Source organism: Macaca nemestrina, chromosome 19 (assembly GCF_043159975.1).
Source record: "Macaca nemestrina isolate mMacNem1 chromosome 19, mMacNem.hap1, whole genome shotgun sequence".
In the NCBI taxonomy this organism is placed as follows: domain Eukaryota; kingdom Metazoa; phylum Chordata; class Mammalia; order Primates; family Cercopithecidae; genus Macaca; species Macaca nemestrina.
In genome coordinates this window covers 19,977,023-19,999,247 of record NC_092143.1, presented here as the reverse complement: position 1 = coordinate 19,999,247, position 22,225 = coordinate 19,977,023, and the positions used below count along the sequence as shown (strand labels likewise).

Genomic DNA, 22,225 nt, shown 5'->3' with positions numbered 1-22,225 from the left:
TAAATGTAAAGTTTCATAGGGTATTTTGTGTAAGGGGTCATACTTAGAAGACCCTAGATGTGGCCAGGCATGGTGGCTCATGCCTGTAATCCCAGCACTTTGGGAGGCTGAGGCATGTGGGTCACCTGAGGTCAGGAGTTCAAGACCAGCCTGGCCAACATGGTGTAAACCCCATCTCTATTACAAATACAAAAATTAGTCAGGCATGGTGGTGGGCACCTGTAATCCCAGCTACTCAGGAGGCTGAGGCAGGAGAATCGCTTCAATCTGGGAGGTGGATGTTGGGCCTGGGCAACAGAGTGAGACTCTATCTCAAAAAACAAACAAAAAAAAGAAGACCCCTAGATGTGCCATTCTACAGCTTTCCAATAACTAGAGTCTATAAATGCAAAGATACTTTTGGAAGAAAATCTAGAAACAGAGTCATAAATTTAACTTTAATGTGTAACAAGCAAACTTTAAAATTTTGTGTACAACTTACTGTTGTCATTTTGGTAATATTTATGGTAGTTTTTGACCACAGAAACAACCTAGTACATTGTGAAAAAGCTTTTAGTAAATACATTTTGCTTCAAGAACTCATACTTATGGATGAGTTTAACTTTGAGCGATGATGAATGTGAAGGTTCTATGATCTGTGTTTGTTGTCAGATGACTGGTACTTTCATTTGGGCAAAAAGTACAAAATTTAAAAAATAAATACAAACAACTGTTGCAGCAATACCTAAATCTGAAGTGCCCAAATCACTTGCAGTAATATGTAAAGAAAGTCATGAAACTAAAGTTGTTATGATTAAGTGGAAATTTATTGTCATCATCAGAAGCTAAAATATATGTGAGATGGTAAAATAGAGAAGGCTTGTGCAACATCTACGACATCTGAGTTTTAATTGTACACATTGGCAACTAAGAAACTATGTTCTAATTTGTATGGAAAGGCTTTATTTTTGGTTTTATTATTTTAGTTTCTTGCTTATTAATGTTTCAGAAGAAGTAAATCTGGAAAATCTCTGGGTGGTTTTATTTGAATTAAAATCCCATATTCTTGATGATTAAGATAGACCACCTTCTTTTTTATTCTTTGAAATTTTATGCTGATGGCTTTTGTGTTACTCTGTTCTCACACTGCTAAGAAATACATACTGAGACTGGGTAATTTATAAAGGAAAGAGGTTTAACTGACCGACAGTTCCTCATGGCTGGGGAGGCCTCACAATCATGGCAGAAGGTAGAACTTGTCTTCCATGGTGGCAGGCAAAGAGAGAAGGAGAGTATGTGCAGGAGAACTGCCTTTATAAAGCCGTAAGAGCCTGTAAGACTTACTGACTATCACAAGAACAGCATGGGAAAGACCTACCCCCATGATTCAATTACCACCCACTGGGCTCCTCCCACAACACATGGGAATTATGGGAGCTACAATTCAAGATGAGATTTGGGTGGCGACACAGTCAAACCATCTCACGTTTTTAAATAAATTCCTGGTGAAACTACTAGTGATTATTCTTGAGGGGACATCAGAACTGTATTGAGTTAATTGCCGAGAATCAACTAGGTCTGTGATCTTCTGCAAGTTATTTATGGTTAGTGAAACGAAGTTACTATATGTGCAAAACATGTATGATACAAGTGTTGGAGGGTTGTTTTCCCATGCTAAGTGAGATTATTTTAGTAACAAATGAAATTATTTTGCTTGAGTTTACAGTGATACAGTACATACATTATAGTAAGTTTTTTTTTTTTATTTTTTTTTTATTTTTTTTGAGACGGAGTCTTGCTCTGTCGCCCAGGCTGGAGTGCAGTGGCCGTATCTCAGCTCACTGCAAGCTCCGCCTCCCGGGTTTACGCCGTTCTCCTGCCTCAGCCTCCCGAGTAGCTGGGACTACAGGCGCCCGCCACCTCGCCCGGCTAGTTTTTTTGTATTTTTTAGTAGAGACGGGGTTTCACCGTGTTAGCCGGGATCGTCTCTCGATCTCCTGGCCTCGTGATCCGCCCGTCTCGGCCTCCCAAAGTGCTGGGATTACAGGCTTGAGCCACCGCGCCCGGCCCATTATAGTAAGTTTTAAATAAAAGGGTTAATTCATTTTCCTCAAGGTCTCTTATGAAACTAAAGAGTCCAAGGCTTATCTGATACTTAGTTTTTGTCCTGGTGAGCTTCAATAGTTTTGTTCCTTCTTGTGCTTTTATTTTAAATTAAGAATCTACACATTGAGTCCCAATTTAAGATAGAACTTATTTTTCCATTTCCAACTTACTATGAAATGTTTATAAAAATCACAAGAGTTCCAAGGAAACTTTTATTTTTACAATGATGGAATAAGTGGTACTGGATTAGCCCTATATTCATAATTTAAAGAAAAAAACAGGCAAGTTGTATGAGGTATGAGTTTACAGGCTTTGGACAATAGGCAAAGCAAGTCTGTTATACATTATTAAAGAGAAACTCACCAAGTGAATCCCAGGGTCAATGTATGGCTCTCTGTGTGGGCAACTTCTTGACCTCTAGTACAAGGAGCTAGAGGTGAAACAGAATACTCTCTCTGAGCTTCTAGAGATCAGACTGCAGGGTTTCTGAAGCAGCTGAAATCTACAAGATAAGATTCCAGAGAATAGAAATCTGCACAGAGGAGAGGATGCAGAAGGCTTTGTGTGAATTAACCTGTCAGTCATGAGTTCTATCCGAAAGCTGGGCAGTGCATGTTCAGAGACTATGAGAGGCACACCAGAGAATGATTACTAAAGGGGTAGATGGGAGTAGAGATGCTAGAAGGTAAGTAGTGCTGAGAGATGACAAAGTTTGTGAAATGACTTTGTTAACTCCTGCAGATATCAGACTGTGACAATAGAAAGGTCACTCTTAAAATAAAAAAATCTAATTGTGAAAAAATGGAGAGAGAATTTGGAAGCTGAGTTTTAGTAAGTGAGACTGGCTGGGAAAATACTTTGGGCTTTCCACAGATTTGTCCTAATGAGACCTAAACACAAGCATAGAGAAATTTAAATTAATCACCTAGTAAATAAATGCCTATTGGAACTAAAATCAAAACTCATCAGAGAAAATTAACACAATTCAGACTGTCTATGCCATATCATCCATAATGTTCAGTATGTAATCAATACTTGATACAAATGCAAATAAAAAATATTTGACCTGCAGTCAAGGAGAAACGCCATTCATGGAAACTGAATCCAAAATGGCCAGTATACGTATGTTGAAAGAGGTAAAGGAAAAAATATGGTTATAATGAGAGAATCAAGTAAATCTCAGATGAGAAACAAACACCATGCTAATGAAAAACCTGGACTAAAAATGTAACAACAAATTTAAAACCCACTGCACATAGTTATCAGTGTATTCAAGACGGCGGAAGAAAAGAACAGAGAACTTGAAAAGACATCAGTAGGCAGTGTCCTATCTGAAGAATGGAAAAAAATGATTGAAGTTAAGTGAAGAGACGCTGAAGTACCTTTGTAGAAAATTGTAGGAAAATATCACTTGATCTAACATTAGTGTGATTGTGGTTCCAAAAAGATAAGAGAGTTGAGAATGCCACAAAAATAAAAATGAAGGGGGGTGTATGGCCAAAAATTTGACCAGTTTGATTGAAAATATTAATATAGACATATAAAAGCTAAGTAAACCTCAAGAAGGAAAATACCAAGCAAAGGCAAATCATTCTACAAAAAAGAACAGAGAACTTGAAAAGACAGAAGCGGGAAGTGTCCTGTCTGATGGATGGGAAAAAAATGATTGAAGTTAAGTGAGGAGACCCTCAAGTACCTTTATAGAAAATTGTAGAAAAATATCACTTGATCTAACACTAGTGTAACTGTGGTTTCAAAAAGATAAGAGAGTTGAGAATGGCACAAAAATAAAAATGAAGGGGGGTGTATGGCCAAAAATTTGACCAGTTTGTTTGAAAATGTTAATATAGACATATAAAAGCTAAGTAAACCTCAAAAAGGAAAATACCAAACAAAATCAAAGCATTCTACAAAAAAGACACAGGCACTTGTATGTTCCTTGCAGCAGTATTCACAATAGCAAAGTCACGGAATCCACTTAAACATCCATTAATGGCAGGTTAGATAAAGAAAATGTGGTACATATACACCATGGGATCCTACACAGCCATAAAAAAGAATAAAATCATATTCTTTGCAGCAGCGTGGATGCAGCTGGAGACCATTATTCTAAGTGAATTATATTAGTTTGCATTTCAATAAAGGAATACCTGAGGCTAGGTAATTTATTAAAAAAAGGTTTATTTGACTCACAAAGACATTTACACAAAGTGAAATGAATCAGACCATTGATTGCTGGAGCTAAGGGTGGGGTACACACGGGATTTTTCTGAGGTTTCAGCCAGGTGCTGGTGGCTCACACCCATAATCCCAACAATTTGGGAGGCTGAGGCAGGAGGATCACTCAAGACCAGGAGTTTGAGACCAGCCTGGGCAACATGGCAAGACCATGTCTCTATAATAGAAATTAAAATATATATATATATATGTTTTATACAAAATATATATATGTAAAAAAATATATATGTCTTTTTCTTTGAGACCAGTTCTTGATAAGTTGTGAACAGAACTAGAAGATTTTTGCATGCAACACTAGTTTTACTTGAAAGAATGACTGACAATTTAGGGTTATTTAGTTTTGAGTATTTGGCAGACATTTTATTGTAAATGAACAGAGTGAGTCTGCAACTGAAGGAAAATAACAGGAACAAAATTCAAGTTTTGAGCAAAAACTAAAATTTTTGTAAAGTTTTATCTGCCATCTTTAGCTTGACCACTTCCTAATACTTAAAGATTTATCTTTCTGATGACAACAGTGGTGATATTAATGAAAGTGATTTTTTATATTATGTAATAAAGTGCATTAACATTTGAAGATCTGCATAGCTCAGTAGACCAATAGTTTCCAAGTGACTAATGCATGTTAAAAAGTCAAACATGCGTAAGATCCATTCAAGGCACATGATAGACCAGTGGATTTTTATATAACTACGAAAAGTTCTTTCATATGGTTTCAGATTGAACATTGCAAATAACCTTTAAGATAAGTTTAACATTCGTCAAGTTTTGAGCAGTATCAAAGAAAACTATTCACAATTATCTAAATGGGGTTATTAAATACTGCTATCGGCAATCATCACCATCTGCTGGCTCATTGGCATCAAAGACTTGTATGTCAAGGTCTTTGGGTCCATCAGTATGCTTAACCTCACCTAGGGCCTCTTTCATGGGCTCTCCAGCCAGGAAACCCATCAACAGCTGGCTGATAAAAAGGGCCTCCACATTGTGGCCCTCTGCCCGTAGTGGTTGCCTGCCCCCTGGGGGCCTTGAGAAAGGATCTGGAGCTGAATGATGAAATTCCAGACATCAATCTGGACTAGGAAGAAGTGAAGGCTGTGCAGGGAATGAAGTGCTCTGTATGGGCCAGTTGAAAGAAAGCTGCCAAATAACCTCTTTGACCTTGTGCAGCCAGTCCCTGGTGCTACCCAACACCTAGGAGAGATTCAGCTCCCTCACATCTTGGGGTGTTATCTTGTTTTTTGTTTGTTTGAGGAAACTTTAAATTGTTTAGAAATAAATAATTATAGCTTTCGTTTATTGACCACATGGTATATGCCAATCAATGTGATAGGATCTTTCCATACATTTCTCAGTTCAAGACTACTTTAAATATTCATCCAAACTAACGAAAGTAAATGAATTAGTGAGATAGGGCTAATAATCTGACTGAATTCATAATAATGTGCACGACAATAATTGCTGTAATTATAGCAAATACATATTAATTCAGTCTTCCAAAGTGAATGCGATTAACCTCATTTTACTGAGCAGTTAAGTAATTTGACTACCTTGAGGAAATGACAACCTGTTTTCCGCAATGGAAATGGAAGCCTGAAAGCTACTAATGGGAATGTTAAATGGTGTATTAATTGTACACCATGGTAATTTTGACTTGTACTTTCCTGGTGGCTAATGATGTTGAGCATTTTCTCATGTGCTTATTGACCATTTGTGTGTTTTTTGGAGAAATGTCTATTCAGTGCCTTTGTCCATTTAATAAGTTATTTTTTGTTATCATTGAGTTCCTTATATTTTCTAAATACAAGCCCCCATCAGATACATGATTTACAAAATTGTTTTTACTCATTCTGTGGAATATATTATTATTTTTTATTTCTTTGAATACTTTTTCTGCCCCACCCACATCCTTTTTCTGGGACACTGAATGAGACAAATGTTAAATCTCTTATTATAGCTCTGCGAGTACCTGAGGTGGCTCTGTTTATTTTTTCCCAGTCTGTTTTCTCTCTGTTGCTCAGTTTGGGTAATTTATATTGTTTTACCTTCAGGATAACTGGTGATTTTCCCTTTCCTCTCCATTCTCCTCTTGAACCATTCTTGCAATATTTTAATTTTGGCTGTCCTATACTTCAGTTAAAATTTCCTTTTGACTGTTTTCTATATCTCCTGTTTCTTTACTGAGGTTTTCTATTTGCTGAGACTTTTTTTCTTTCTTCTTCTTCTTTTATTTTAATGGCTTCAAGAGTGCTTATAATTGCTCACTTAAGCTTTTTTATAGTAGCTGCTTTAAAATCGTTGTCATAGGGTGGGTGTGGTGGCTCATGTCTGTAATCCCAGCACTTTGCAAGGCAGAGGCAGGAAAATTGCTTGAGCCTCGGAATTTGAGACCAGCCTCGGCAATAAAGTGAGACCTCACCTCTACAAAAAATAATAAATTTTAAAATTGAAATAAATACTATCAGTTCTAAATACATTTTCATGAAACCACATTATTTTCATGTTGTAACAGATTGATTGCAAAATTAAATATAGAACCCAGATATCTTTTCCAAAGCTAGACATTAAATATATTTGCAAAATTATGAAACAATGACATTCTTCTCACTATTTTAAGTATTTTTTTCAATAACAATGTTATTTGTATAACATGTATGTTATAGAATGTAATGTAGACATGTAATGAAAGTATTATTTTAAATGACAAATATTTCAAGAATTCCTCAGTGTTAATTTCTATTAAGTATATATATATATATGTATAACTCACATAGATAAAAGGTCTTTGGTATCTTTAACCGTTTTTAAGCTTTTAAAGCGTTAACGAGACAAAAACTTTTGTGAACTGCTAGTAAATGAATTCTTGGAATTGATACCATTTACTATGACTGAATGCCGAACTCAAAATTTACATTCAAGCTCAAAACAATCTGTGGAAGTCTATGTGAATGTTTTCATGACATACGATAAAAACATCATGTTCTCAGAGAAGATAAAAAAATATAATGACAGCGCTCAGGAATGGAATAAATGTGGCATAGGTAGCAAGAAAAGTGATTTAAAAACATCTCCTCTGTTTAAATCAAGTGAGTAGGTACACATTAAAATGATAGTAAATGCTAAGCTTCATCTGTTACACTATTAAAAAATGTTGACTGTATAGCACTGCAAACTTCAGTCAATGAGAAGAGGCAATAAAACATAAATTTTATTTCGTTTTTCTTTTACAGATGAAAAGGTGTTAAGAACTGAAGTTTTCAACTTTTCATACCTTAATACCCTTTGGCAGTTACTCTTTGCACTTTAATTGGCAAATGAACAATACTAAGGTTTATTAATTCCAAATTCTTAAAGAGTTTTGGTTTTGAAGGATGAAGCTAGATACATTTCTGCATTTTAAAGTGCAAATCTCAAAATATATATATTTTTAAATTTGGCTTGAACTATTTCAAAGGAAAAGAGTGTAAAGATATTGAAAAAGATTTTTTGGTTTCCTCTGGTTTTTCTTTTTCTTTCCTTTTCAAAATATGTTTCCAATAATTCAATTTTACAGTGAAAATGCTGATGGCTGTGGACAGCATGGCTCAGTATTGACCTCTTCTAAGTTATTATCTATATTACTTACAATTATCTGAACAAAAAGACTCTAACCTTCTTTGAACATGCACTTCAGCCAGTACAATCCTCAGTGCAGCAGTAACACAGGCCGCCCTTTAAATACAGAGCAGTTGACTTGGTTGCAGATCACTTGTTCCCCTTCTGGTTCAAGAGCACTATGGTACCTTGGACACTTCACAGTGTAATTCTTCATAAAGCAGGGCTGGCATATGGACTCATCCTTGACCATCACTTGCTGTTTCCCAGCCCTAACAGAGCCACTATTAAAGCTGCAGCAGTGTTTCCAACACCAGACTTGGTTTATTGCCTGGATATACTCATCTGCCTGCATATCCCCGTATCACACTTTGCAGCCAGTCCTATGGGATTTCTCATGGCCACAATATACTTTACCATACCATACATTTTCACTATTTCAGAATAAATAACAACAATGAAGAATTCCTAGCAGTTGTCATAAATGAAACAAACTTGGTGCCACAATTTGTTATGCCCCACCGCCTCAGCATGGATTACAACATGGCCTTTATACTCTCTTTTTGGCAAATTCAGGGATACTGACTTATTCTGAGATTTGCGAATTTATCCTCTTTGTTCTCACTGCAGTTGCAGTGCTTCTCTCCTCACCAGCAAAATGAATTTTATTAGTGACCTACTCATCTACTTCACTGGGAAATGGAATATCTCCTCTCTAAGATTTACTTGTGTATTTTACACACTCAGTTGTATCTATTTCACTTTGGAAGAAGATAATTCATCATGGTGCAAGATCCTTGTAGGATCTTGATCATGAGTAGTCAGCTGTCTTTCCAGCTGCTTACCCCAAGATTGGGCCCCTCTGAGGCAGCCACAGAAGTTTCTCTGAAGATGCAAAATAGATCATTTAGCTGGTGAAGATAGTTGTCCTATAAGAAAATGAACAATTTTATAACAAAACAGTAAATGAAACATTAAGTAAAAAATTTAAAAATATATGTATAATCTACATGAAAGTTCAGAAACTTATTGCAAGATATATTTACACAAAGAGTTTTAATTTAGAGGGTAAAAATGAAACTGCCAGAAAGAAAACACAGACACACACACATATGGGCACAAATAAACACAGACGGGTTGCAGAGAAAGAGGTGTCCGTGTTTCTCAAATTGTGAATGAACAAAACTAATACCCAAACACAAACATGCCAAAGATGGAAAGCTTTTATGAAACGTACTGTGACTCACAACGTCTGCGCTTCATCAAGTTAGGATGCAACAGAAAGGATGCTATAGAAAGATATTTTCAGTTATTCAAAGACTTAGTACACTCATACTATCTTCTTAAAAACAATGACAGGAGCAAACACAATGCTCACTGATACAGAGAAAATGCAAATATAGTTATAGCTGTAGAGGTAGGCATAACTATAGATAAAGATATGTACAACAGCTACCTGGGAGATGAACAGCTTAATGCTAGGCAGTAGTTTTGTGAAAAAGCTGATGCAGTAAAAGACAAAGAATAGAAAATAAGAATTTCATTTTTTATCATTTACCAAATTAAGAGACATTAAAACATTTTTGTTAAAAGGCAAAGGTTTTTAGCATCAAATAAAAATATTCAGATATTTGTATCTTTATGAAGAAACATTCCTAAAGTGAAATGCTACAGAAAGTAAACAGAAAACATACCTTACTAATGTTAAGATGTTACCAGAAGAAACTGGGTTTGGGGTATGTGGCAACTCTCAGTACTATCCTTGCAGTTTTTCTGTATATCTAAAACTGTTCTAAAATTAAAAGTTTATTAATAAAACACAATTCTACCTGACATACTGCTTTGCAACTTGCTGTTGTTTTGAATAAAAATATGCTGTGGAATGTTTTCCATGTTGACACATTGATTTATTCCATTTCTTGTAATACTTACAGAGTAATTCATTTTATGATGGAGCAAGATTTATTAAACAAGCCTTTTTTGTATTTTATAGAATCTGAAACAATGCTGTGATACAGTATCTTGCTCAAGCACTTTTCTGCTCTGGTAGTTTGGAAGGATATTCATCAAAATGTCAACAGTCATTATGATGGAAAGGTGAATGTACTCTTCGTTTTTATGTGTGTAATTTTATGTAGTTTCTCAGGTTTTTGCTTGTAAAATGTATTATTTCTGTAATCAGAAGTACTATGATCAATGTTTTTCTTAGTCCTATATAAATATGACTTATTTTGTTTATGAGGTGAAACATATTAATAAAAATGATTTTATTAATATATTTCAGGGGCAAAGTGTTAATTTTGAGGGCAAAAATGGAACTGCCAGAAAGAAAACATAGACACACACACACACACACACACACACACACACACACACAGGCACACATAAACAGAGACCAGTTGCAAAGAAAGAGGCATCAGTCTTTCTCATTGCATTTGATGCAATGTGCAACGTTGCACATTGCAAGGATAGTACAAAGGGTTCCCATATATCCCAAACCCAGTTTCTTCTTCTAATAACATCTTACATTACTAAGATATGTTTTATGTTTTCTTTCTGTTGCATTTTATTTGTGGAATGTTTCTGGGTAAACATTTTATCTTAAAGGTAAAATAGGCAAGTACTTTAGTCCCATATAACATTGCACATTTCATCAAATGTATTTGTTACAATGATCGGAAGATGATCTAAACTTGGGAATCACAACCGGTTTTCTGATTTAGCTTTGCATTTCCATGTAGTGCAAGCAGGCAAATAATAAACAACTGCGAGGAGGAGCCAAATAACATATTTCAGATGGTCAATTTAATACATATTTTATGGAAGCTTTCTTTCAATAAGTCACTTACATAAAACATTTATAAAATCCTTCAAGATGATCATAAAGATCAAACTTAATCACATCAATAGCAGTACACTCAGCTATTTAAATATCCTATATGTAATGTGCAGCTTTAAATACTGTTATTAAGTTGAAATAAATATGAAATAAGTATTCAATAAAAGATTCAGAGAGAGTAAAATAAATTTAATGAAATCACATTGAAATAATACTAATAAAATGCTGGAAATAAGTAAATGAAAATGCTGGTTCTTGAAAATGTCATCGCAATACACAATCCTTTGGTGAGGACAATTAAGACAAAAAGATGGTGAATACAAATTCAAGCATTAAACAAAGAATATTACCAGACTATGGAGCATCTCTCATGGTTAATGAATACTAATGAGAATATCTTGCTGAATTTGCTAACTTTTAAAGATAGCTTAAATTACCAAAATAGGCTGAAAAAGTAAAAAACGATTTGAGTAGAAGATCTATGTTTCAAATTTGAGCAGGCTGCCTATAAAAAGCTGGACTCAGTTTAATATGTGGCTTTATACAGACTTGTAAGGCTTTGTCTGCTCTGTATTACATAGTGGGCATTTTAGATTGTAAAAGTGGAATACTTGCCTTTTCTTTTTGCCATTAAAGTAACATAGCACTAATTTCTAAGATGAAAAAGACATTGTTATGCATTGAGTTGTTTCTCCAAAAAGAGATATGGAAGTTCTAGTCCTCAGTACTAGAGATAATGTCATACTGCAGTAGGTTAGTGCCTTAGTCCAATGTGACGGTGTCTTTAGAATAAAATGAAAATGTTGGGAGGTCAAGGTGGGTGGATCACTTGAGGTCAGGAGTTCGACACCAGCCTGGCCAACATGGTGAGACTCTGTCTCTAGTAAAAATACAAAAAATTAGCTGGGCCTGATGGTGGGTGCCTGTAATCCCAGCTACTCTAGAGGTTGAGGGAGGAGGATCGCTCGAACCCGGGAGGCAGAAGTTGCAGTGAGCCGAGATCGTGCCACTGCACTCCAGCCTGGGTACACAGCAAGACTCCATCAGAAAGAAAGAGAGAGAGAGAGAAAGAGAGAGAGAGAGAGATCAAGTCACAAAGCAGGAGCAGAATGTGAATAAGTAGAAGCTAAGCATGCTGCTAAGAAACAAGAACATGAGAGGATAAAAATGAAGGAGAAAAACTCAAAGGCTCCTAGACAAAGAAGAAAATGCAAGTATTCCAAATATTGAAACAAAAAGATAAGAAAGGGCCAACCAAACTTGAATTTATAAATGGAGTATCTTCTTCATAAAACGCATAAAAATAAATCAGGAATTTTGCTTTTAATAAAGGGTTAAAATATCTGCTCCCTATTGAATTATTTTGCATAAGTAATGTGTCTCCTAGCAATTAACTAAACTTGTCAACATAAACTGTATTGCTTAGCTATATTAAATATAAAATGTCCAAATATTTTTGCTTTTGTGAAAGAAAATTTTTTCTTTTTATTACAGATAGAGTCTCACGCTGTTGCACAGGCTAGACTGCAGTGGCATGATCATAGCTCACTGCATCCTCGAACTCCGAGGCTCAAGGGATCCTCCCACCTTAGTCTCTTGAGTACATAGGACTACAGACTGGTGCCACCACACCTGGCTATTTAAAAAATTTTATTTTTTGTAGAGACAGGGTCCCACTTTGTTGCTGAGACTGGTCTCTAACTCCTGGCTTCAAGCAATTTTCCCACCTTGGCATCCCCAAGTTTTAGGATTACAGGCGTGAGCCCAGCACCCAGCCAGAAAATTTTCTACATATGCTTTATATAATATGATTTTTTCTGTTACTTATTTACTTAAGGAAGCCTTGCCTGAAGAACTAAAAGAACCTTCTTCTATTTGAGAGACAACCTCAAGTACATAATCCTTTTATATTATAGAAAATTCAAATGAAATGAAGTGTTTTGAAAATCAGGGTGCAGAGCTTTCAATAAAGCATTTTGATGAATTTTTCCAGTACAGTAATCAGCTGTTATGCTTTTAAGTTCATTTTAATGTCAGGGAAGGCAAAGACTCCCTTTTTACTTTATTTATTTTGAATTAGGTATACGTTGCAGGGAAATGGACTTTCCAGAAACCTGAAGGCGGAATACCTAGATGCTGAAACTCCCTTTGGCTCCTCGTATAATGATGTAGTGGTGTTCATAAAGCAGGGTTTGCTATAGGACTCAGAGAGTCTGATTGGAAGTTCACAGCTTGTTAGCCTAAGCACATCGCTTGCTAGTGTTGAAATATATAAGTTAACAAAAATATAAAATACCTGGAAGCAAGCAACAAGAATCGTGTAGAATTTACATAGGATGGCATGTGCTCATGTGGGTATATGTGGGTGTATATCTGAACCAAGAGTAAACAATACTGAGAGAAATATAATAAGTCATAAATATGACAGACTTCTCTAAAACATTTAATTTATAATTCAAAACAATTCGATGTTTTACATATGCGTGCACCCTGGGCCAGTCATAGATCAGAGACAGTAAAAAGGAAAAAATATGTTATTTGCGCCTCTCTGTCCTCCCCACTTTTGTTTTTTTTTTCTTTTTCTGCAGAGAGGTGTTATTATATCTGATTCCTGACTCCACACATGCTCAGATGAAAAGTGCAGTAATGAGGCTACACGGCAATCTGGTTTAACACTTAAAACTTAATGCTTGTAGATTGCAAAAATTTTCTCCCATTCTGTAGGTTGCCTGTTCACTCCGATGGTAGTTTCTTTTGCTGTGCAGAAGCTCTTTAATTTAATGAGATCCCATTTGTCAATTTTGGCTTTTGCTGCCGTTGCTTTTGGTGTTTTAGACATGAATAATCTACTCATCTGACAAAGGGCTAATATCCAGAACCTACAAAGAACTCAAACAAATTTACAAGAAAAAAACAAACAACCCCATCAAAAAGTGGGCAAAGGATATGAACAGACATTTCTCAAAAGAAGACATTCATACAGCCAACAGACACATGAAAAAATGCTCATCATCACTGGCCATCAGAGAAATGCAAATCAAAACCACAATGAGATACCATCTCACACCAGTTAGAATGGCGATCATTAGAAAGTCGGGAAACAACAGGTGCTGGAGAGGATGTGGAGAAATAGGAACACTTTTACACTGTTGGTGGGATTGTAAACTAGTTCAACCATTATGGAAAACAGTATGGCGATTCCTCAAGGATCTAGAACTAGATGTACCATATGACCCAGCCATCCCATTACTGGGTATATACCCAAAGGATTATAAATTATGCTGCTATAAAGACACATGCACACGTATGTTTATTGCAGCACTATTCACAATAGCAAAGACTTGGAATCAACCCAAATGTCCATCAGTGACAGATTGGATTAAGAAAATGTGGCACATATACACCATGGAATACTATGCAGCCATCAAAAAGGATGAGTTTGCGTCCTTTGTAGGGACATGGATGCAGCTGGAAACCATCATTCTTAGCAAACTATCACAAGAACAGAAAACCAAACACCGCATGTTCTCACTCATAGGTGGGAACTGAACAATAAGATCACTTGGACTCAGGAAGGGGAACATCACACACAGGGGCCTATCATGGGGAAGGGGGAGGGGGGAGGGATTGCATTGGGAGTTATACCTGATGTAAATGATGAGTTGATGGGTGCAGCACACCAACATGGCACAAGTATACATATGTAACAAACCTGCACGTTATGCACATGTACCCTACAACTTAAAGTATAATAATAATAAATAAATTAAAAAAAAATGCTTGTTTGGGTTTAGACTCTGCGCTACGTACTTTACAAATATCATTGGTTTAATCTTCACAATAACCCATTTTAAAGATGAAAAAGCTGAAAGCACAGCGTTGTCATCCACAAAGTTATCCAATTAGAGGTTTTTTGTTTTTTTTTTAAATATGAAGGGCCCACAAATTTTTAAAGAAATAGTAATAAAACATTACCTTTAAAAGTGTCTGTAGGAAGATGTATTTAGCACAGAAATATTTTGGGGTGTGCGTGCCAGTTCTCAATTTGTTGCCTTTCAGCTCCAGAAATACCTTCATACCCTTACTCTGTAATAAAGGACAGACATACTTTTAGTGTTTATCCTTTACAGTAAGAACAACATTAAGCTTTCTTAGGAAAAGGCGCTGGAGGAAATTTGCAGGAGGAAGAAGCTTCTCTTGCTGGCACCAACAACAGTACACTTGGTCTGCAGTGTGGGTGGGAAGGTATCTGGTGTGGCTGTGCCCCAGGTCGCGATCCCTTAGTGACCTCGAAGTCCTGATCCAGCCTGATGGGCATCTTCCTGCAGCCCTCAACACAGATGCTATACCTAGCACCCCCACTTTCTCTTCACATGTGTGCACTCAGCCATGAGCTGAGGCTCACCCAAACCTTGGTAGCTGACTCTCTGCCTCACCAGCTACTGCAGACCAGCCCAGTCTTGGACAAAGCAGTGACCCTTGGTGTCTTCCCGTGGGTTGCAACTGTACCTTCCCAAGGAAGTCTGATCCTTAGCAATAGGAAGAGGGACTCTTTTCAAGATGTTTCTTCCTTGGGTATGCTTCCTCAGCCCTTGCATACTGTATAGAATTCTATTGTATTTCATGATTACTGTTTTATTATAGTTTAATAATTCTTTACATTTAATGTTCCTTGTTTAAGTCACCATGTGGTTTCGGTACACTGATAAAACCCAGGCTGATACTTGTGGATGTCTTGTTTTTGATATAACATTCAATGGACTCTGTGATAACCACTGGGCTGCTTCGCCTTAACCACAGGCTTTTAATGTTATATACAAAAGTGACCACAAAGAACATACATTATTCCAAGTTATGTTTTAGCTTAACTCTTGAGGTTTGTTTTCTTCTCTCCCCTGAATTGTTCGATCAGCTCTAATCCCATACCTTTCCCAGATGTTAGGAATCTCAATATCAATTTCCTAACATTTCTAGCCCCATATATTGTGTTCAGGATCCCTAGGGGAGACACAAAGCTGTACAGTGAGGGCTCTTGTAGGAGTAGGGCTCCTACTATTTTCTGGTGGGGTGGCATTTCAGTATTTTCACAGCCTATTGGAATAGGTCATAACATTTTAGAATGTTGAATATAAGCCCTGATTATCATCTGTACTGTCCCTGTAGGGAAATACGTGAATTTTGAATAAGCAGCAGGGAAGAAACTGAGGTTTAAATTTGTTCAGACACACCTCAAATAAGTAGTCAGAGGTTACCAGAAAGCCTAATGAGCAGTAAATTAATGAAAATAAAACAACTATCCAGATGAAGAAAACCTTTTGTTATCGCCATTTATATTTACAAGACATTGACATTTTCTAAAATTTAATCTTTATAAATTTTCTGAAAAACTAACATGTTTTCTAGTATAAGATTATTAACTGTCATACAAGATCACAGCAAACCCTAACCTATACAACTATGTTCTTCATTTATTCTTCAGTAACCCATAAACACCAAGTTCTTAGCAAATAGAAGTCAAGCATCCAAGAGAGGGGAAAACTATTTTCTTATATAAGCTATAGATGTATTTCTATTGTCTATTAGAAAAAAAACTCGTTCTTAGGAAAGTCATTGACGATTTGCCACAGTTAATTCTGAAATTTCTTTGTTGAAAGCAGGAAAGTAGAAAATAATTGATTGCATTAACAAGAATAAGAAACACAATCATCCATTTTTATATCAGATCAAATTATGAAAGTCAGAAAGCTGACTCATAGGAAGAAACTCATCAATGACACACACCTCTCTAGAAAGGAAAACGTCCATTTCATTTCCTCCAATATTCCTATATTGCCATTTGATGAAACTGAAGATTCTTGTAAGTTAAAAACAAATAAACAAAAGTTCAATTTGTGAGGTTTTCACTATATACTTCAGTTGAGGTGAACTAAAGACCATTTTGTTACTAACATAAAGCTAACAATAAATCATGTACCAGGAAATAAGGTGTAAGCAGTTTTGACGGTCACAGTGACTTGATTCACAGAATAAATGTCTGACTTCATATGAGTCAGAGACTCTGACCACCCATTTTAATGCATATAACCATTTATTTCCCATGACATCACTGCTGGACAAGGACATTGGAAATATGATCCCCTTTAAGAATGTGGGCATTATAGTGCTTTGCGATAAAGCAAACTGGGGTTTTAATCCAGGCGCTCCCATTTTCTACCCATGTGAGTCTCATCTTCTTTGAACCTCATCTTTAAAGTGAAGAAAACAGCACCACTCTTGCAGAGTTGTTTTGAAAGTTAAATCAATTCATGTGGCATGTGAAATACATGTGCCTTGCAGCAGTGACAAGAAATTAGGCCAAGTCTGTGGGTATCAGGAACAATGTCTCTGTCCGATCCCTGTAGCAGCTAAAACAGCCTGTCACCACAAGCCATCTTCCCTGTTCTACACTGGCTAATAAAAAAGTACTTAGCATATTAGAATAATCACTGTAACATTATTAGGAAGAGTAGAGATAGGATATTGAGTTCCTAATATAGGCCACACGTTATTCAAGCCCGTTTCTATTAAGTGTGCACTTGGAATGAACTTCCATGACTTTGCCGTACAGCAGCAGTGTTGATAGCTGATATAATTTACTGTCAGCTGAATCTAAGCTACTTGTGAATAAGACCTACAATCATTTCTCATATTCTCAGGGGATTGGTTCCAGGACTTGGTATCCCCACAGATACCAAGATCCATGGATGCTCAAGTCCCTTACATAAAATGGTCTAGTTTTTGCATATAACCTATGCACATTCTCTCCTAGACTTTAAAAAATCTCTAGATTATTTATGCTGCCTACTAAAATGTAAATGCTATGTAAATAGTTGTTACACTCTATTTTTATTTGTAGTTTTATTGTTTTGTTATTGCTTTTTATTGTTTTTCAAATATTTTCAATTTGCAGTTGGTTGCATCATGGTTACAGGATCTGCAGATACAGGGGCCAACTGTACTTTTCATTTCTCTGTGTTCTTCAGCTTACCTTCACATGGTAGATGCCCATGAAAAACCCTGGAACTCATGAAAGGTAGCAAGATTTCAAGCTATGTTCTCCCCTCCTCTAGAGCACCTTGTAAATAGAGAAGACAGGTGTGATGCAAACAAACATGACAATGTCAGGGGTGTTGATAGCCACAGGTAAAGTGAGAGTGTACCCCAGTGACACTACTGTCTCCTCATATTTGGGGAACTTCTTCATTTTCCACTCATCTTTTTGCCCTCGACTATCACATTTATATCAATATATTGATATATTGAAATACAATGAGTATTATGCTGTGTCAGTTAACGCAAAATGGTTTAATTTGGGATGAGAATAAATCTAAATAATTATACATTATTCAGTTAGGCATAGGAAGGTATACAGATGTGCATTTTTTTCATACTGAAATGTGTCTCCCTGTTTCTAATAAAAAAGAGAGAGTTCTAAAAAGGTGAAACCCTCTTCATTGTATGACTTTTACTGTTATTTTTAAAAATCATGATTCAGTTTTTGAATAGTTTTATATGTGCTTATTAAAAGGTGAAAGAATAAATGTCAGTGGCTCCGGAGAGACTTAGGAGTGAGCTGAAGGGAATCCTCTCCCATTACAAATAATAAAATGTTGAATAAAATGTAAAAACAAATACTTAAAATATACAGCTGAGTTGTAAAACAAAAAACAAACAAACAAAACAAAACAAAGCAAAAACAGAAAACTTTGAGTGCTGGAAATGTATAAGACCCTGATCCAGAACAGGAGGCTGGAGCTAATGCTGCTGTAATCCCAGACAGGGAAAATAAGAGTCAACAGAATGGAAGTAAACCCTAAAAGTTTGGAGCAAAGGTTCCGACCCCCATGGGGATCTTTGACCTAACAAGTGTAGGAACTGAATCCAAGAACTCTAAATAAAGTTACGTAGCTAAAACCTTGAGGTGGTGCCTATTCTGTGAAAATAAAACTAGAAAAATATATTCCAACTAGCCTGAAGAAGCTGAAAAGAGAGTTTGCATTCTGCTTGAGGTACAGGATCACATGGAGGACAGGGGTGCCTTTCAAAATAGAAAATTTCAAAAAATGGGGCACATATAAGTGGCTTTGAAATTCGTATCATGTTTGCGGTATGGGAAATCAAACTGAAAGAAGAGACATAAAAAATTGATCCCTTCTGAAAGCTATGAGGTCTGGTAGTAGAAACAAACAGAAAACTGTGCTATAAGGCATACTCCTCAAATTCAGGACACGTGAGATTCTCATCTGGAAAAAAATTTTCACAAAAGATGAAGTCAATATGGAAAAGTTATAAAAACATGACAAAATCACCACGAGAGTGTGTAGAAGATGCACAAACATGAAGAACTTGCGATTCACATACTACAGAATAAAATCTTAAATACACTATAATTCAGAATCTTGAGAATATTAATAGCTTAAAAATACCATAAAATAAAATATAGGTCCACTTAAGAAAGAACCTTAGTATTCCCTCAGTATTCTTAGATTGTGACAGAGAAAGTTTTGCTAAACATAGCCTCATAATTCAAAATTACAAAATAATCCGGGGGGCGGAGCAAGATGGCCAAATAGGAACAGCTCCAGTCTCCAACTCCCAGTGTGAGCCACACAGAAGACCGGTGATTTCTGCATTTTCAACTGAGGTACTGGGTTCATCTCACTGGGGAGTGCCGGACGATCGGTGCTGGTCAGCTGCTGCAGCCCGACCAGCGAGAGCTGAAGCAGGGCAAGGCATTGCCTCACCTGGGAAGCGCAAGGGGGAAGGGAATCCCTTTTCCTAGCCAGGGGAACTGAGACACACAACACCTGGAAAATCGGGTAACTCCCACCCCAATACTGCGCTTCAAGCAAACAGGCACACCAGGAGAACATATCCCACACCTGTCCGGGAGGGTCCCACGCCCACGGAGCCTCCCTCATTGCTAGCACAGCAGTCTGTGATCTACCCGCAAGGCAGCAGCGAGGCTGGGGGAGGGGCGCCCGCCATTGCTGAGGCTTAAGTAGGTAAACAAAGCTGCTGGGAAGCTCGAACTGGGTGGAGCTCACAGCAGCTCAAGGAAACCTGCCTGTCTCTGTAGACTCCACCTCTGGGGACAGGGCACAGTAAACAATAACAAACACAGCAGAAGCCTCTGCAGACGCAAACGACTCTGTCTGACAGCTTTGAAGAGAGCAGTGGATCTCCCAACACGGAGGTTGAGATCTGAGAAGGGACAGACTCCCTGCTCAAGTGGGTCCCTGACCCCTGAGTAGCCTAACTGGGAGACATCCCCCACTAGGGGCAGTCTGACACCCCACACCTAACACGGTGGAGTACACCCCTGAGAGGAAGCTTCCAAAGCAAGAATCAGACAGGTACACTCGCTGTTCAGAAATATTCTATCTTCTGCAGCCTCTGCTGCTGATACCCAGGCAAACAGGGTCTGGAGTGGACCTCAAGCAATCTCCAGCAGACCTACAGCTGAGGGTCCTGACTCTTAGAAGGAAAACTATCAAACAGGAAGGACACCTACACCAAAACCCCATCAGTACATCACCATCATCAAAGACCAGAGGCAGATAAAACCACAAAGATTGGGAAAAAGCAGGGCAGAAAAGCTGGAAATTCAAAAAATAAGAGTGCATCTCCCCCGGCAAAGGAGCGCAGCTCATCGCCAGCAACAGATCAAAGCTGGACGGAGAATGACTTTGACGAGATGAGAGAAGGCGGCTTCAGTCCATCAAATTTCTCAGAGCTAAAGGAGGAATTACGTACCCAGTGCAAAGAAACTAAAAATCTTGAAAAAAAAGTGGAAGAATTGATGGCTAGAGTAATTAATGCAGAGAAGGTCATAAACGAAATGAAAGAGATGAAAACCATGACACAAGAAATACGTGACAAATGCACAAGCTTCAGTAACCGACTCGATCAACTGGAAGAAAGAGTATCTGCGATTGAGGATCAAATGAATGAAATGAAGCGAGAAGAGAAACCAAAAGATAAAAGAAGAAAAAGAAATGAACAAAGTCTGCAAGAAGTATGGGATTATGTAAAAAGACCAAATCTACGTCTGATTGGGCTGCCTGAAAGTGAGGGGGAAAATGGAACCAAGTTGGAAAACACTCTTCAGGATATCATCCAGGAGAACTTCCCCAACCTAGTAGGCCAGGCCAACATTCAAATCCAGGAAATACAGAGAACGTCACAAAGATACTCCTCGAGAAGAGCAACTCCAAGACACATAATTGCCAGATTCACCAAAGTTGAAATGAAGGAAAAAATCTTAAGGGCAGCCAGAGAGAAAGGTCGGGTTACCCACAAAGGGAAGCCCATCAGACTAACAGCAGATCTCTCGGCAGAAACTCTCCAAGCCAGAAGAGAGTGGGGGCCAATATTCAACATTCTTAAAGAAAAGAATTTCCAACCCAGAATTTCATATCCAGCCAAACTAAGTTTCATAAGTGAAGGAGAAATAAAATCCTTTACAGATAAGCAAATGCTTAGAGATTTTGTCACCACTAGGCCTGCCTTACAAGAGACCCTGAAGGAAGCACTAAACATGGAAAGGAACAACCGGTACCAGCCATTGCAAAAACATGCCAAAATGTAAAGACCATCGAGGCTAGGAAGAAACTGCGTCAACTAACGAGCAAAATAACCAGTTAATATAATGGCAGGATCAAGTTCACACATAACAATCTTAACCTTAAATGTAAATGGACTAAATGCTCCAATTAAAAGACACACACTGGCAAACTGGATAAAGAGTCAAGACCCATCAGTCTGCTGTATTCAGGAGACCCATCTCACACGCAGAGACATACATAGGCTCAAAATAAAGGGATGGAGGAAGATTTACCAAGCAAATGGAGAACAAAAAAAAGCGGGGGTTGCAATACTAGTCTCTGATAAAACAGACTTTAAACCATCAAAGATCAAAAGAGACAAAGAAGGCCATTACATAATGGTAAAGGGATCAATTCAACAGGAAGAGCTAACTATCCTAAATATATATGCACCCAATACAGGAGCTCCCAGATTCATAAAGCAAGTCCTTAGAGACTTACAAAGAGACTTAGACTCCCATACAATAATAATGGGAGACTTCAACACTCCACTGTCAACATTAGACAGATCAACGAGACAGAAAGTTAACAAGGATATCCAGGAATTGAACTCATCTCTGCAGCAAGCAGACCTAATAGACATCTGTAGAACTCTCCACCCCAAATCAACAGAATATACATTCTTCTCAGCACCACATCGTATTTACTCCAAAATCAACCACGTAATTGGAAGTAAAGCACTCCTCAGCAAATGTACAAGAACAGAAATTATAACAAACTGTCTCTCAGACCACAGTGCAATCAAACTAGAACTCAGGACTAAGAAACTCAATCAAAACCGCTCAACTACATGGAAACTGAACAACCTGCTCCTGAATGACTA

At 37.3% G+C, this 22,225-nt stretch overlaps 1 long non-coding RNA gene across 1 annotated transcript in view; it reads right to left on the bottom strand.

The window, feature by feature from the left end:
- LOC139360110 (uncharacterized) overlaps positions 1–14,839 on the bottom strand; it is a 119,818-nt gene extending 104,979 nt beyond the window's left edge. Inside the window, exon 1 of the long non-coding RNA XR_011617230.1 lies at positions 14,732–14,839. This is a non-coding gene — a long non-coding RNA (uncharacterized lncRNA). The remainder of the gene's footprint in view (positions 1–14,731) is intronic.
- Positions 14,840–22,225: the final 7,386 nt, after the last annotated feature.